Raw genomic sequence first — 13911 nt, forward strand, 5'->3', positions numbered from 1 at the left:
TTTTTGCTTGTTTTGTTTTTATTTTGGCATATAATAGCAATGTTTGAAAATCTTTACCATGCCAGGTATTTTGTAATGGTGTGATGAACTGTGTCGTAGCACACTTAATAGGTTTTGTATTTTTAAGTCATATTTGATAGGCATAAAATCTGTATGTTCTCATGATAAGATATAAATATTTTAATTTATAAGACTGCAAAATCTGCATCTGTTGCACATGATGCAGATTATTACATTCCTTTCTTTATAAATTATGAAATTATATTCCATACTGTAATTATATTTAAACTTGAATTTTACTCAATCTTACTTTTTGAGATTTGAGTTGATTATAATGCCACCTGCATGTTATTAGGAGTAATTATTTTACTGAATACATAAAGTGTGAAATTGTGAAATCTTGTTCAATCAATAAAGATCAGTCTTATGAAATTGTTAGATCTATACAAAATATCAAACCACAGCAATGATAATACTATATTGTAGTTTTTTTTAATATATATGTCATTTAAAGTTCTACAGCTGAGCCATGCTTAATATATTGAAGTTAAAAATTATTATTTAAAACACATTTGCGGAATGGTCTAATGAGAAATTTATGCCTTAAATACAGGATTTTCTTTTGTGTTTAACATCAACATATCAACAATATCACAAAAACATCACATGATGGATAGTAAAAAGATATGACCGACATTTTAGAACTGTCTGTGTCTTCTGAATACCATTAACTTGTAATTATGAGGTCTTTTAATTTTAGTAGTTATTTTATTGTAATTGTGTCATTTTTCGCAAACAAAATCTTGCTTATTTTCTTTCCTTTTTTCAAAGTCCATTCATACATGTATTTGCACATGCACCAAAATGATTTTCAACTTGCAGAAGTGCATCTGTGTCACAGGACTGAAAGTTGGATCTAGACAACTATTTACAATTAACTGATATTAAGTTGGCATAAGTGGCCAAACATTTTTCTTCTTTTGGATAAGCTCACATCATTATGACCGTATCTGCCAATAATGCCTTGAGGAAATGTGTCCATCACAGCACACTTACACAGCCAAAATGGTTGTTGAGGTGTGACTTTTTCTCTCTGCCCCTGAGGACTTCTGCCAATCACACCACTGGCAAAAGACAGTGGAAAATGTGTTTCTTTATTTTTATTTATTTCCATTTTCTCCAAAGAAGATAAGTGTCCACTGCCCCTAAGAATGTGTCAGTGGGATCAAGAAATGTCAAAACTAGTGCTGTCTCACATTTAGACGACATTTACACACACACGCACACGCACACACACACACGCACACCAGCTCACTGGATACCTCTGGTCTTTGTCCAGGGATATTCTGACAGCACCTTGGGAACTGACTTTAGGGATCTGTGTGTGTGTGTGTGTGTGTGTGTGTGTGTGTGTGTGTGTGTGTGTGTGTGTGTGTGTGTGTGTGTGTGAGTGTGTGCACGTGCATCTTTGGATCCATTAGGAACCCATGGGAAAGATGTCAGTCTATGACAAGGGACTGGTCCATTCCCCAGAGGGGACAGCAGAGAAGGGGTAGTAATGGTGCTGACAGGTGAGCTCCACTCTGCTTTTTTCACTTTTTCTGGGCGTGTGTGTGTGTGTTAGATTTAATATTGTCAACGAGGCCAATGATGTGGAGGACAGATGTTTAGGGGGTTTTACACTTATTTATAGTTAAATAAGAGAACGCTGCAAACAATAAACTTGGCTATGCTTAGATGCAATTTCTAGATTGTTATTTAGCCAAACCAGCATGATTGTGGAAGGCAGTCTGGCATCTGTGTATGCATTTATGGACCCGATCTGCTTTGTGTCAACAGCTAAGGCAACTATTGGCGGTGTCATGATGTGTGAAATATTTTCTTGGCACACACTGGGACCCTTAATACCAATTTCTCATTATTTGAATGCCACAGCCAGGCTGAGTAGTGAAAATCTGAATCACTATCACCATCTGCAAATGGTTGCGTCCAGCAGGACAATGCACCACTGTCATAAAGCACAGGTTGGCTAAAGTTGATTTGATGGACAACACAATGAACTTCACTGGCCTCCCCATTTACCAGTAACCAGTAGGATACCTTTACAATGTCGTAGAACAGTAGGAAGAATCCTATAGAATAGAATATTAAACATTTAAATGACCTAAAGAGCAATATTAGCTGCATTGCTGCATGAGAATTTCACTAAACTGAAATAAATCCGATCTTTTTTTGCCAGTGGTCAGTGAATTACTTTTGCTTTTCTATTTTAAATGTGCCCCAGTCTACCACCCTGGAAGGCTCCGCTGACAGATGTAATCAGTTTCTGTCTTTTTTTGTAAACAAGGTTGAGTCCATCAGGTCAGCAATAGTACCTCCTACATATAATCCATCCACGTTTAGTTCCTGTTCAGCTGCCTTATACCAGTTTGAACCCATCTCAATTACACTTCTTAACAAGATGGTTAGGCAAATTAAACCTTGTGGTTCTCCTGTGGATGTTATCCCTGCATGGCTGTTTAAAGAGGTTTTCCCTTCAATTGGAACCTCAGTCCTTGCTATTATAAATAGCACTATTACTTCCAGTGTGATTCCTGATGGTATAAAACATGCAACTGTAAACCCTTTATTAAAAAAACCTGACCTTGACCCTTTAGTTTGCTCAAATTTTAGACCCATTTCAAAACTTCCATTCCTCTCAAAGTTATTGGAAAAAATAGTTTTTACGCAACTGAATACGTTTTTAGATATTAATGGTATCATGGAAGTTTTTCAGTCTGGTTTTAAACATCTACACTCCACTGAAACAGCACTTTTATGTGTTTTTAATTATATCTTTTTAGCTAGTGATTGTGGAAGTCTTGTGATCCTTGTGCTTTTAGATCTTACTGCAGAATTTGATACTGTTGACCACAATATTCTTACCTCTTGTTTGGAACACCTAGTTGGCATCAACGGTGCAGCACTGCATTGGCTTCATTCATATTTGAGTGGCAGAACGTTTAGTGTTAAAGTTGAAAATTTTGCTCAATCCTTGGCCCTTTTCTTTTTTCATTATACCTGCTCCCTTTGAGGTCTATTTTTAAAAAACACACAAAATATCCTTTCACTGCTACGCAGACGACTGCCAACTTTATTTGCCTTTAGAACCAAATGGCCCAGGCTCCATCCAAATCCCTCAGTCTTGTCTTGGTCTCGCTGTCGTGGTCTTGCTGTCTCAGATCGACATAGTAGTCGGGAGAATTGGAGTCAACAGTATCCATGACACACAACGTAACGTTCGATAATGTGTCATGCGCAAAAGCATCAGCTCTAAGAGCCGTGCTTAGAGAGTGTTTGTAGTGAATCAGAAGAGTCGACTCCCATTGAGCGAGAGCCGGCTTCTCACTTAATTTCCTTTCGCTGCTCAGCTCTCACACAGTGACTCAGCTATGCTCCAATCTCTCCGTAGGGATTGGAGTGCATCGCAAAAGCACATAAATATGCCTGACACCCGTAAACGAAGCAGCATCTGGCTGCAGTTTAAAGACTTTTTTGTCTCTGTCTTGGTCTCGTCTCGACTTTGTCTTGGTCTTGACTTGGTCTGTCTTGGTCTTGGTCTTGTCTTGGTCTCGATACCCTCTTGTCTTGGTATTGTCTTGGTCTTGGTTTAAGCGGTCTTGACTACAAGTCTAGCATGAACATGTAACACCTGTCCTGTCCTTTCTTCATCGGCTTCCTGTTCATGACAGAATTAATTTCAAAGTCCTAACGCTGGTTTATCAATGCCTTAATGGTCTTGCTCCCCCATACCTTTCCGAGCTACTTCAGACTTATATTCCTTCGCAGACCCTTAGATCAGCTGACCAGTTGCTGTTGGTTGTCCCAAAATCTGGGCTAAAACGTAGAGGAGAACGAGCCTTTTCAATTATGGCCCCCAAACTTTGGAATACGCTCCCTTTAAATATTAGACAGGCATCTTTGTTCCATTTTTAAGTCACTTTTGAAAACACACCTTTTTTCGATAGCGTTCAGACTGGTGTGAGTTGATATGTTTATTATGTGTATTATTATGTTTTTATGTGAGTGTCAGTGGTTTTATCTTGTGTTTTACTCCTTTGTTTCTGTACAGTACTTTGGGCAAACTTTCTGTTTTTAAATGTGCTATATAAATAAATTGGATTTGGATTTGGATTTTGGCATCAACCTTCCACTCAACATCCAGCTTCTCCAAATTCCAGACTATCAGCATCTACTTACAGCTGCTTACACAGTCAATATTGTCAGGGGATCTCTGAAAATATACTGTAACAATACCAAGTCTCCCTGTCTATCTGTACGTGTGTGTGTGTGCATGTGTCTATATGTGTGTGCATGCCTGTATGTGTTTCTGTGGCCCCAAAACAGTGATTGATCATTAATATTTTATTTTTCTGCCTTGGTGGAGTCTCTCATGAGAAAAACACATTATTATTCACACACATTCACCCGTCTCACATATGCATCCACACACACAGGCAGATGAACACATGTGGCCTAAACCACACTAAACCACATGGAAACATAGACTATAAATAGAGCACAAACACACACACAGTCCAATTTGCCTCCGCAATGGTTGAGTTGTTTTGGACATGCGGTCTCAAGGGAACTACTATGTCCACACTGTGTGTGTGTGTGTGTGTGTGTGTCTACGTGTGTATATGATGGCCACAACCACACAAGTATAAAGTCAGTAAACCCACATACATGGTACACACTCACCCTGTAGTGAATGCACAAAGAGCAACTTGGGGTTGCATTTTGCCCAAGGCTTCTGCAACATACAGAATTGAAGAACTGGGGATCAAGTTATCAACCTTCTTATTAGCAGGCAACACGCTCTACCCCCTGAGTCACAGCCAATAGAAGTAACTTTGTAAAGTAGCCGTTACAGATAACTTTCAACCATTAATGACACTTTCAGTACAGCAAATAAATATGTACCATGTTCACTCAATCATGGTATTGAGTAGCGATCTGCTCTTCCATGGTTCCATGGTTCCAACAGAAATCTTAAATATTAATCGCCTGTGAATACAACTAAAATCTTCAGAAGTGTGGGGAAAATTGAAATATACCCCCGACATAACAAGTGAAAGCCCACCTTAAGGGGGTCACATTTCGCTGCAGGGCAACTTGCATGTGACAAATAAAGGCTTTCTTGACTTGACTTGACTTCCTGCTTCTTGCCTTTTTCTTGCATCCTTCCCTTTCTTACAATAGTGATTATCAATTCCCTACTAAAACCCTACACATCCATAATCCCTTAGTGTTCAATAAACCAATTGGAACATTGAACTCTGTGTGGAATCTCATTTGTTGTTAGCCTGAGTTGTTAACTAATTGGGGATGATCCCGGATTTAAATTGGTGCATTGTTTGCTTTTTCTTTTTTTTTTTTTTTTTTTTGCCTGTCCCGTTTGGCTCTTTTGCCATCAGAATTGTTGTCTAAAGGCAAAGAAAGATGCCCAACGGATTTACTTTACCAAATTGACCATCCCAGCCTTGCCATAATGGTCCATTTGATTCACCTTTTATTGTTTATTTTATTTTCACTTACTGAATATGGGACAGACTTTACTGGGGGAAAGAAGGGGAGAAAGAAAGAGGGAAAGAGAAACAGCTGAGAAGAGGGACGGGGGAGAAGGGCAGAAACCAAAAACCAACAGAGTGAGCAGAAAAAGAAAAAAAAAGAAGAGAAAAAAAAATGCATATATCAGTCACCTGGGTCACCTGCTGAGAAAGAAAAAAGAAAACAAGCAGAAGAGAACAAGAGTAATAGAATAAACAACATCACAATGATATATGGGAATATGACAGTAAATACTAAATATTACACATTATTGTGCAGCACATAAGATCAACACAACACAGTGTGCTTTGAGGTAGGAGCCAAAAAGGGTGTAGTTTGTGGGTGTGATCACCCGTGTGTACACCTGTGAGCATGGACGCGCTTGTTTTTTGTTTTTTAAAAGGTTCCTTCATGTAATGATCTGCTAGAGGGTGTGGGGGGGCCACAGCCCCGTCCTCCAGGGCATGAAGCAGGTATGGAGGAGATCAAAACTCCAGACATCCAGAGGCCCCCAGAACACAAGAGACCAAGGAAGACCAACAGAGGGGCAGCCGCGCCACTGTCCCAGAAAGAGCTGAGGAGAGTCCCAGATGAGGGCTCACTCAGCAGCCGCGGAGCAGGAACCAGGGGGAGTTGCAGTGATGCGCCCGTGAGCTCCGCCGGCAGCCAGCCGTGCCTGAGTGACCGAGCCCCAGGCCGAGAGGCCGGGGCACCCCACCTCCGAAGTGGCCCGAGCAAGCCCCAGGCTCCAGGCCCCGATAAGTGGCCGCCAAGGAGTGAGCCGGTGTGTACCTGGACGCCCACCCCCGGACACAAAGAACCACCAACGCACCGATGTCTGAGGGAGTCCGCCACTGGCGGGGGAAGTGGTGGTAGGGGGAGATAGGCCTCCATACCTTGGAGGGCCTAAGATGTCCCCAGAGAGGTGGCGCCTGACACCCAACCTGACATATAGACACAGAAATACAGGCACACACATATACAAACATCCATTCCCACCCTCATGCTCTCATATACACTTACTCCACACTCAACCAACGTGGAGACAGACATAAAGAGACGCTGTACACACAATCACACTCCCCAAGCGTACTCTAAGCCCCGGGTCTAGGTACCCTTGCCCCTGGAGGGGGGGAACTGCACCCAGACCCAGGTGGTGTTACCCTTTTCCCTGCGGTGGGGAGAGGCAGACCGCCCCGACTCCGCAGCAGCAGGGAGGCCCCACACTCCAGACCGCAGTCGGACGGCCAACTCCTCCTCCTAGCCCCCCCGCTCCAGCAGGTTGCAGAGAATGGGGGTGAGAGAAGACTCCAAACCTCCCTCCACCCGCTCATTGTAGTGTTGATGCATGTGTGTTCTAAGGTGCATTTAAAACCCAGGAGGGCATGGAGCTACCTGCCAGAGAGCAGCAGGTAAGCGCATGGTCCCTCCTGCTGGCCCTCAATGTCTACGTGTATTTAACATTGAGAGGTGGGCAACGACGCCAGGGGTGGGGTGTACACCCTGATGGTACTTTGGGTTCCGTGTATCGTGCCCACCCCCAAGATCCTATATGTATGTGTAATGAGAGTGTGAGTAATGTGAATGTCTAAGTTGTGGGATAAAATTGAGGCAGAGGCAGCCAGAAGGGGACGGGGGGGGGTGGCCTCCTCTGCACCCTGGTGACATACCCCTACTCCAAGGTCCTGCATGTGTGGGTGGTTGTGGTGGAGCGGGAAGAGGGAGGCAGCTGGAGATGGGGAGGGAAGGAAGGGAGGGGCAAGTGACCCCTCCCTGGGGCCAGCTCCCCCGCTGACCCCAGTAGGCACCCCCATACTCCGCGACCCGCCAGGGAAAGGGGGCCCAGGCCCATCCAGGCCGGGGCCCAGCGCAGCAGCGCCTCCCAGCCCCACAGAGCCCAGGACAGTCCACCCAACCCCACCACAGAGAAAACTGCACCCACCCCACCATCCACTCTTCTTCCAGACTACATAAGACAATAAACACCCAGGCTGAGATCTTCCTCCACCTCTCCTGTGTCTCCCCCTCCTGCAGAGAGAGCCCCTGAGGAGAGGAAAGCTCCTGCAAGATGTGACAATCTTCCCCACCAGTTGAAGAGCCCCCCAGGTGGCTCGATGCACTGGCGGCACCCTGCTCCAGGGCCGGGCCCCCATGCACCCACCCGCCCACAACCCCGGCAACACACAAACCAGGACCCAAGCCCCCGAGGCCCGGCCCGGGCCCCAGCCCAGAGACGGAGCGCCCCCAGAACCTCACGCCCATCCCGGACCCACCCAGGGGCAGCCAGGCTACCAGGTCAGTAACCCACGTCCGTCAGCACAGACCCTCCCCTAGTCCCGCTGCACGCAGCCGCGAGGAAACAGTCACCTGAGAGCCCACAGAGCCCCTAACCGGACATGACCGCTACCCCGGGTTGAGCCCCCCAAGGAAGATGCCTCCGGGGAACCCCCCGACGCCCTAAGTCTGTCCCTACCCCCACACCAATCACAACAGTGAAGGCGGGACCAAACTATGACCCCCCACCCCCACTAGGTGATGGAGCTGATCAAAGGAGCCCAGAGCAATTGATCTGATGTGGTGGCAGAGGCTGTATCAAGACTAATGTAATCTAATAGATAATTTCTATATTGGTTAGAATTAAGATTATTTTTATTTTTCCAGTTCATGAGGACTGTTTTCTTGGCTATGCATAGGGCAGTGAAAAACATATGGGCGATATTCTTTTCTGAAGTGACATTATCTAAGCTGCCCAACAAACACACTAAGGGGGAAGTTGGAATGTTACATTTCAGACACTTCGATAAGTCTTCACATATCTCGCGCCAAAACTTCTGAACTGGTGGACAGAACCAAAGAGCGTGGATATAATAGTCCGGTGAATTGGTTTGGCAGTGTGAGCAGTTGTTGGTAGACGTAAAGCCCATCTTGAACATCCGATGACCTGTATAGTGCACTCTATGTAATATTTTGTATTGAATTAATTGAAGACTGGGATTTCTAATTAGATGAAAGGTTTTTAAGCAAATCTGAGACCAGAAGTTTAGGTCTAAGTTAACTGATAAATCCGCTTCCCATTTTGCAATAGGAAGTGATATTGATTCATCTGTTTTAGAAAGCATTCTGTATATTTTGGATAGTAATTTGGGGGGTTTAAGAGTAAGAAATTGAACCACACTTGGTGGTGTTTGTAGTTCAACTTGACCCGGTTTAAATTTCTTTTTTACTATGGATTTAATTTGTTGATATTCTAAAAATCTTTTCTTGTTGATCCCATATTGTGTAACTAGTCTGTCAAATGAAATAAATTCTGTTCCTTCTAGTATATGTTCTAAATATTTGATTCCTTTACCACTCCAATCTGAAAAGTTTATCATATTATTGTTTTGTAATATGTCAGGGTTGTTCCAGATAGGTGTACGTTTGCATGGGATTAATGAAGACGCCGTCAATTTTAGAAACTCCCACCATGCTGTCAGAGAAGAGCTGATGTTGATGCTTGTAAAGCATTCATGTCGTTGGATGTTTGAGCTGATAAATGGTAGGTCTGAGATCTCTAGATTATTGCAAAGTGCTTGTTCTACATCTAGCCAAGGTTCATCTAAGAGGGTATGTTTTATCCTGAGATAAACTGAAGCCTGTTGGCTAAGAAGTAGTGCTGAAAGTTAGGCAGTTCTAGTCCTCCTTTATCCTTGGTCTTTTGTAGTGTTTTTAAGCTTATACGTGGGGGTTTATTTTTCCAAAGGAATTTGGACATACATGAATCTAGAGATCTGAACCAATCTTGTGGCGGTTTAGTTGGGATCATTGAGAATAAATAACTTATTGTTGGTAAGACCATCATTTTTATAGCGGCAACCCTTCCCATGAGTGATATGGGTAGACATTTCCATCTAGCCAGATCATCTTCTACCTTCTTTAAAAGTGGGATATGGTTTAATTTAGTTAGATCTGCAAGCTTGGGAGAAACATTAATACCTAAATATTTTATATTTCCCGATTGCAGTGGTGTAGAAGAGGAATTATGGAGGGAGCAATTAATCGGTAGAACTGTAGATTTTGACCAGTTAATTGAGTAATCTGATATTCTTGCAAAAGAGTTTATCTGTCACGGACCCAGTTCCAGGGATTCGGGGTCCGTGAGCAGTGTGGACTACTATTGTAGTTATTATTATTATTATTATTATTATTATCATCATTATTGTGGTTGTTGTTATTATGGTTGTGTCTGCTGTCCTGTTTTTCCGTGTTGGTGTACTGTCAGGTGTTTAGGGGTGTGTGCTTGTGTATGTGAGGGTGCGGTCGTGGCAGGCACTTTTAGGCCTGGTGGGTGTGGCCCTGCCAGCTGACCGGTCCCACCCAGGAATCCACACACACCTGGCGCCGATCAAGCCTCGTCAGAGGAGCTTCAAAACAGTGTGGCTGAGAGCTCCTCGACGCTGGATCGTTGAGTGACTTCCCGTCAGTCTTAAGTGTATTGTGCAAGGTTAGTGCAAGTCTACTGTTAAGGTTTTGTACTCACGGCTGCCTTTGGTATACGTGTTTCCTCAGGAGGAATTGTGGCGACCAGGAGGCAGCACATGGAGAGTACACAGGGAACGGAGACAGAGCACGGAGCACGGGATAAAGGAGAAGACACGTGTACTGTTCTCTCTATGTGTTAAACTCCCTGAGTGTGAACATAGATAAACAGCCAGCCAAACTCCTTTTCAAGAGCCAGGAAGGTGAGTGTACTTGCTCCTTTAATGACTCCAAACATAGCAATCATCTTGCACTGACATCATTGAACTGGAGTGAAACTAGAAAAACACATAATACAAAACTCTTAATTGATTGTCATGTAATCAGCAGGTAAATATATTCAGGCACTTACACAGGAGACTATGAAATAAGTATACTGTAGATATCCAAACTGATATTACTACAAAGAAAAACAAGCAGGTAGTGGGTGAGCGTACACTTGTATCATTAGCTCAGAAGCTACACCCTATAACTGCACTTCAAAGAAGGTACAAAATAATGTCTCAAAACACCCTATTATTAATTGCTTAATATACAAAGAACTGACAAAACTTCCGGACTATTGCTTTCTGAAGGACTCCTTTGAAGGATTGCTTTGGATTGCACATAAATTATAACAAAGGTGTAGCCATGCTTTTCCCACTGTTCTCTGCATTTCCTGCTTCCTGTCTATGCACATGTCAAAATAAAAGCCTTCCTGTCTATCCAGATGTCAAAATAAAAGATTCACAATTTCCGATGTATAACAATAGAAATACACTTTACACTTATTTGTGTCATTAGCATATGAACATATTGAAACAGAACACTCCCCGTCTGGCATTCCCAAATATGCCACTTCATGCTTAACTGTCTTTGGTTAACTTCTGACTCTCTATTGATAAGAGCAAAATAACATCACTTATAGGCCTTGAGAAAGTCTTTACTTTGCCTTGTGATGCTGTTCTGACTTCCACTTTGCGCACCTTCCCATCACTACTTGGAAAGGTGGCAGTGACCAACCCCATCGGCCACTCGTTACGAGATGACTGCTTCTGTTTGAGCAACACTACATCACCCACTTGTAAGTTGCGACATGCTACTTGCCACTTGCGTCTTGGCTGCAGAGTGTGTAGATATTCATTTCTCCATCGGGTCCAGAATTCATCAGCAAGTACCTGTACTCGTCTCCACTGGCACTTCAAAAGTTCTTTTCCAACAAACTCGCCAGCTGGAGGTGGTACACCAGGTTTCTGCGTTACTATCATAGCGGGAGTCAGCAGCAGTGGTGAAGAAGGATCGGAGGAGACTGGGATCAATGGCCTTGCATTGATTATAGCAGACACCTCTGCCATTAATGTACAGAGCACTTCATGAGTCAGGGAACTGTGTTTACCGTGAGACAACATGGAGTCCAGTATCCTCCTGGTTACACCAATCATGCGCTCCCACACGCCTCCCATATGCGAGGCATGTGGAGGGTTGAACTCCCATGTACAGCCGTGTTCGTAGAGGTAACTCAGGATCTTGTCTTGACTCTGATCATCTTGTCTTATTCCTAATTCAGAACATGCTCCAACAAAGTTTGTACCACAGTCTGACCTCAGCTGCTTCACAGGCCCTCTTAAGGCAAAAAGTCTGCGTAGTGCATTGATGCAGCTACTTGAGTCCATGGACTCAATGACTTCTATATGCACAGCCCTGGTACTCATGCACGTGAAAAGGATCACCCATCGCTTACTCTGAGCTGCTCCACCTCGAGTTCTTCGGGTGATTACCTCCCACGGACCAAAAACATCCAACCCTACATATGTAAAGGGAGGAGACATGCTCAGACGTTCTGGGGGAAGGTCGGCCATTTTCTGGACTTCCAGTTTTCCTCTCAGCTTTCGGCAGACAATACAGGAATGGATTACAGAGCTAATCAACCTTTTGCCGGCAACAATCCACAGGCCTTCCGCTCTGATTGCCCCTTCTGTAAACTGTCGTCCTTGGTGTTTTATCTTTTCATGGTAATGGGTCACTACCAATTTGGTCACATGATTCTGTTTTGGGAGAATGATTGGATTTTTCATCCCAAGACTAACAGTGGAGTGTTTCAGACGTCCACCAACCCGTAAAAGACCGTTGCACATGAAAGGGTCTAGCTTGAGGATTGTGCTTGTCTTTGAAATTGCTCTATTCTCTTGCAGTGCAACATACTCTTCTGGATAAGCGTCCCTTTGGACCAACCTAAGTATGGTCAGCTTTGCTGCCTCCAGTTCTTCTGGAGTATGAAGTTTGTTGCACATATGCCATCCTCTACATGTATTTGGGGGGTTGGTACTGAATGATTGAGTCTGGTGGCTCAAGAAGGCAACTGCTCTCAGTAAAGACCTCCAGGTAGAGAAGCGTTGGAACCTATTTGAAGTCAACTTACCCTCGGTTATATGGGTAGCACAGGATGTCAGCTGTGGTCTTACCTCCACATCTGCATCTGGTTCCACCAGCTCAAAGGGCTCATGTGTTTCAGCCACAGGAGGCTTGTGAAGAAAATCTGGACCTGTAAACCACATAGTCTCTCCAAGCCGAGATGCTGGGACCGATCTGGTGGCTAGGTCAGCTGGATTCTGATCTGTTGGCACGTAGTGCCACTGCTGAGGAGAAGTTGTCTGTCGAATTCGGTGAACACGATTGTGCACATACACATAGAATCGTTTAGAATCATTGTGGATGTATCCGAGAACCACCTTGCTGTCACAGAAAAACTTCACAGTATCAGGTTTAAGATCGAGTTCCCTGAGGATTAGTTCTGCCACTTCGACGGCCAGCACTGCCCCACAGAGTTCCAGGCGAGGGATTGTGGGCTCTGGTTTAGGAGCTAGCTTGGCTTTCCCAAGTACAAAGCCGACTCGACACTGTCCATCTGTAGTGATGACTTTCAGGTAAGCTACTGCTCCTATGGCCCAGTTTGAGGCATCAGAAAATACACACAGCTCACTATACATGGCAGTGGAGAGCGACTGTTGTATGTAGGCACGAGGAAGCTGAAGATTACTTAAATCCTGTAGTGATCTTCTCCATGTTTCCCATTCATTTAACTTGTTTGTGGGAAGTTCTGTATCCCAGTCGCATATGTCAGCTGAAAGTTCCCTTAGTAGTGCTCGTCCTCGGATGGTCACTGGAGCAGCCAAGCCCAGTGGGTCGAAGAGGCTGTTAACTGTCGATAGCACTCCTCGGCGAGTGAAGGGTTTGTCGTCAGCTGCAACCTTGAATGTGAAGGTGTCAGAATCTATCCTCCAGCACAGACCAAGGCTTCTTTGTGCTGGGAGAACTTCCTCATTTAGCGCCAAGTCTTTTAAACCTGTAGCCAGATCTTCAGGGGTGAAAGCCTGCATCACTTTGATACTGTTGGAGGCAATCTTATGCAGTTTAAGATTAGATCCTGCCAGTGATGCTTGAGTGCGCTTGAGAAGGTCAATAGCCTCTGCTTCTGTCGAGAGAGAGATCAGTCCGTCGTCCACATAAAAGTGTCTCTCCACAAACTGGCGTGTGTCAGGTCCGTATTTGTGCTCACCCTCTTGGGAAGCTCTTCGAAGTCCATATATAGCGACTGCAGGTGACGGGCTATTCCCAAACACATGCACGCGCATGCGGTATTCCCCTACTTCCTTTGTCAGGTCATGATCTTTGTGCCAAAGAAATCTTAGATAATTTCTGTGGTCCTCTCTCACCATGAAACCATAGAACATCTGTTGGATGTCAGCTGTCACAGCAACAATGTCCTTTCTGAACCTGAGCAGCACTCCTAACAGGGAGTTATTTAGGTCAGGGCCTGAGAGC

Source organism: Simochromis diagramma, unplaced genomic scaffold (assembly GCF_900408965.1).
Source record: "Simochromis diagramma unplaced genomic scaffold, fSimDia1.1 OVJJ01000565.1, whole genome shotgun sequence".
Lineage (NCBI taxonomy): Eukaryota > Metazoa > Chordata > Actinopteri > Cichliformes > Cichlidae > Simochromis > Simochromis diagramma.